This window comes from Ovis aries, chromosome 6 (assembly GCF_016772045.2).
Source record: "Ovis aries strain OAR_USU_Benz2616 breed Rambouillet chromosome 6, ARS-UI_Ramb_v3.0, whole genome shotgun sequence".
In the NCBI taxonomy this organism is placed as follows: domain Eukaryota; kingdom Metazoa; phylum Chordata; class Mammalia; order Artiodactyla; family Bovidae; genus Ovis; species Ovis aries.
This window is the reverse complement of record NC_056059.1, coordinates 97,904,227-97,908,589: the sequence shown is the minus strand read 5'-3', so window position 1 is coordinate 97,908,589 and position 4,363 is coordinate 97,904,227. Positions and strand designations below refer to the sequence as shown.

Here is a 4,363-nt window from a genome sequence, read left to right as displayed (position 1 = left end):
TCTAAGTACTAAAATAGTCATTATTAAATTGACTTTTAGTTAAAAGAAAAAGAGGAAAGGATATATAACAGATGAATTAATGGAAGCAGTGCCAGAATAGCAGATTGAGGCTGTCCAAAATCTCACTACTCCATAAAAGAAATGAGAACAGTGGCTAAAGTTGTCAAAATCAACTTCTTCAGAACTCTGGAAATAAAGTCTTGCAAGGATCCAAAGAGAGGTCTTTTGGCCTAAAACTCAACATTCAAAAAACAAAGATCATGGCACCTGGTCCCATCACTTCATGGCAAATAGATGGGGAAACAATGGAAATGGTGAGAGACTTTATTTTCTTAGGCTCCAAAATCACTGCAGATGGTAACTGCAGCCATGAAATTAAGACGCTTGCTCCTTGGAAGAAAAGCTATGACCAACCTAGACAGCATATTGAAAAGCAGAGACATTGCTTTGCCAACAAAGGTCCGTCTAGTCAAAGCTATGATTTTTCCAGTAGTGATGTATAGATGTGAGAGTTGGACTGTAAAGAAAGCTGAGTGCCCAAGAATTGATGCTTTTGAACTGTGGTGTTGGAGAAGACTCTTGAGAGTCCCTTGGACAGCAAGAATATCAAACCAGTGAATCCTAAAGGAAATCAGTCCTGAATATTCATTGGAAGGACTGATGCTGAAGCTGAAACTCCAATCCTTTGGCCACCTGATGCAAAGAACTGACTCCTTGGAAAAGACCCTAATGCTGGGAAAGATTGAAGGCAGGAGGAGAAGGGGACGACAGAGGATGAGATGGTTGGATGCCATCACTGACTCGATGGACATCAGTTTGAGCAAGCTCCGGGAGTTGGTGATGGACAGGGAAGCCTGGCATGCTGCAGTCCATGGGGTCACAAGGAGTCGGGCAGGGCTGAGCGACTGAACTGATGGGAAAGCTGGCCAAGAACTCAAGTAGGCAACTTTGGAACCATCATTGGAAAAACATTTAAAACTGGTCAGATGAGAAGATGTTTTTATGGCTGGAAGGGCTGCTGTTGGTCTTGGTGCTTTGTGCTTTGATGACTTGGGAATGTCTAATGAGATTGAAGCATTGAAAAGGCTGTAATTTGGCCTCAGTATGTGAAAGAAGTCATTCCATTGTATGTATTAACTCTTAGCAGGAAATACTGGCTCAACAGCTTCGTCTGCTTTGGCAGTGAAGAAAACTCCTTCTCTCAAGAACTTCATGATGAAAGGCTCTTCAGTGTTGACTGGTGCAACTTTTGCAGCCATAACTGGAGCTGGAATGCTGGTACAGTCAATATCATATTATTGGAACCCAGGCCCAAAACATCTTGCTTGGTTATTACTATAAGGTGTGATTAGTGCAGTGGTGGCTCCTCAAAATATTATGAGGGCCTCTTCTCATCAGAGCAGAGGGGTACACTGCTGGCATTGTGGGGGACCTTTCCACCTTGGCCACATGTCCACCCAATGAGAAGTTTCTGAACATGAGAGCACCCTTGGACATGGGCCTAGATCTTTTCTTTGTGTTCTCACTGGGATCTGTGTTTCTTCCACCTACCATGGTGGCTGTTGCCACTGTATACTCGGTGGCAATTTATAGTAGATTAGTTCTTTTCAGCATGTTTCTTATGTATGATACACAGGAATCAATCAAGTATGCAGAAGTAGTACCAGTGTATATAGTTCAAAAAGATGACCCTATCAACTCAATGCTGGGAATCTACGTGGAGACATTAAATATATTTATGCTGGTTGTCAGTATTCTACCAACTGGAGGCAACAGAAAGAAGTGAAGTGACTCAGCTTCTGACTTCCTTAATACTTCAGATATCTGGCTTCATAGGGGAAGATTTTCCCTAAATAGGGGCTTCCCAGATTGCACTAATGATAAAGAACCTGCCTGCCTCCATCATTCAGGAGATGTAAGAGACATAGGTTCAATCCCTGGGTTGGGAAGATCCCCTGGAGGAGTGTGTGGCAACACACTCCAGTGTTCTTGCCTGGAGAATCTCATGGACAGAGGAGCCTGGCAAGCTACAGTCCATAGGGTTGCAAAGAGTAGGACAGGACGGAAGCGACTTAGCACACATGCAGACACATAGTTTGTGCAAGCAGCTTTCACTGAAGTTTAGAAGACAAGAACTTGCCAACATGTTTCAGGTGTTACAGCAATGCGATGCTTCAGGTCTGCTTTTTCTTCTGGAGAACAAATTCAGTAGTTCTTTTCCAAATAGTACACTCATTTCCAATTCTCATATTTGAATACTTCTAACATGTTCTGATGAATGTGAAAACCAGTTTGTGTTGCAGGAATTAAAGTGTTTTATCGATTTTTAATTTATTTGGTTAAGTGAAATTTAGGAAACTTGTGTGCCTGCATTTTTTTTTTTTTTGAGTGTGGGATATTAACAAGTAATGTTATAAGTGACATAAGGATTTGGTAAAAGGACAAGAGAGAAGTAAAGGGTCAGCTGCGGTCTTTCTGTGAATACTTAGAACTTGGAATGTATGTAATTGTGGTGAGCCAGGGAGGGAGTCTGGATGTTTGAAAATAAGATATGGCTGTACATCTGCTAACTTATCAGAAGCATTGAGCAGAAAACAAAGACATAGACGATTCTCAGGACTCTCCTTACAACATAGATGTGGTCACGTTTGACTTCTCATTGTTTCACACTGTTAGGAGAGTCCACAATGTTAAATATATGGAGAATTCCTCTTACATAATATATATTAAAAACAAAAAAAGGACAAGAGGGCGGCAGAAGATGAGATGGTTAGACAGCATCACTGACTCCCCTTTGATGTGATCTTGAGCAAATTCTAGAAGATAGTGGAGGGTGGGGAAGTCTGGCAAGCTGTAGTCCGTGGAGTTGCACGACTTAGTGACTGAACAACAGCAATATATATTATATATGTGTGTTGAAGTCTTGAATCGTCTAGAACAAAATATCCTTAAAACACTCAGGAAAAAATATTCAAAGCATGAAAATTCTTGCATTTTTAAGTATACAAAGCAGACTCATAGATATAGAGAACAAATTAATGGTTACCAGTGGGGAGGGGGAAGGGGCAGAGGCAATATGTGGGTGGGAGAGTAAAAGGTACAAGCTATCATGTATAAAATAAGCTGCAAGGATATATTGTATAATCCAGGAAATAATAGCCAATATTTTATGATAAGTATAAATGGAGCCTAATCTTATAAAAATTATACTGTGAATCACTATATTGTAATATATAATATTGTATATCAACTGTATAACTATAACTAAGTTAAGAAGTTATAACTATATAACTAAATTTAAAAGTATATAAACAATATGTGCATAATTGCTGAATAGTTTTGCAAATTTATTGAAATGTTTAAAGGAATACATGCTTGCCTTTCTCCTCTCTTCAAGTTTTAAAGCTTTTTATCAAAAAGCCTGTTTGTATTACACTTGAGATTATAAAAGCAGTTTTCCCCCTCAGATTTGGTTTCTTGAATTCCATCTCAGAGGAATCACTAAAAAAAGGAAGGCAAAGTGAGGCTTTTTTCATGAGCTGTATCAATCAAAAATGTAATGGTGATGGGGTGGGAGTTGGGAGGGAGGTTCAAGAGGGAGGGGACATACACAAACCTATGGCGGATTCATGATGATATACGTCAGAAGTGAACACAATATTGTAAAGCAATTATCCTCCAATTAAAAATAAAAAAAGAAACAATGAGTCTACAAAAAAAAGAAAAATGCTTTGTTCGAGTTTCGAATAGCAAAATTTTCCTTCTCTACTCCACAGATCATTACTTAACTCTCCTGTGCAATTTGTAAGTTTTTCTTTGATACAAGGGTTATTTTTGGAAGTTCTTATGAATGAAATAACTGTATGATTATTGAGATAGTTGGTGTTTTCTTTAATTTATTTTTAACTGGAGGATAATTGCTTTACAGTGTTGTGTTGGTTTCTGCCGTACACCAACTTGAATCAGCTCTAAGTATACATATGTCCCCTCCCTCTTGAACCTCCCTCCACCCATGGTTGGTGGTTTTGACAAGTATTTATTATAGTAATCCAGAAATAACTATTCTAACCATTTCAATTTACATAGGATGCTTATTTCTGAAATAATAAATGGTCCAGCCTGGAAAGAAAACAGATAAATTATATTTTATTAAAATTTAAAATGTTTGTGCTTCAAAGTACACCATCAAGTGAGTGAAAACAATCCACAGAATGGGAATATATTGCAAAACATATGTCTGATGAAAAATAAAAAACCTCATAACTGGAGTATTAAAGAAATACAACTCAAAGCTAGGGGGAAAGACAAATAACCCAATTTTAAGACTGGCAAAGAATCCAAATAGAAATTTTCCCAAGTAATA

The 4,363-nt window shown here is 38.4% G+C and overlaps 1 pseudogene; it reads left to right on the top strand.

The window, feature by feature from the left end:
• Positions 1 to 909: 909 nt before the first annotated feature.
• On the top strand, positions 910 to 3,466 carry LOC101109096 (growth hormone-inducible transmembrane protein-like; annotated as a pseudogene).
• Positions 3,467 to 4,363: the final 897 nt, after the last annotated feature.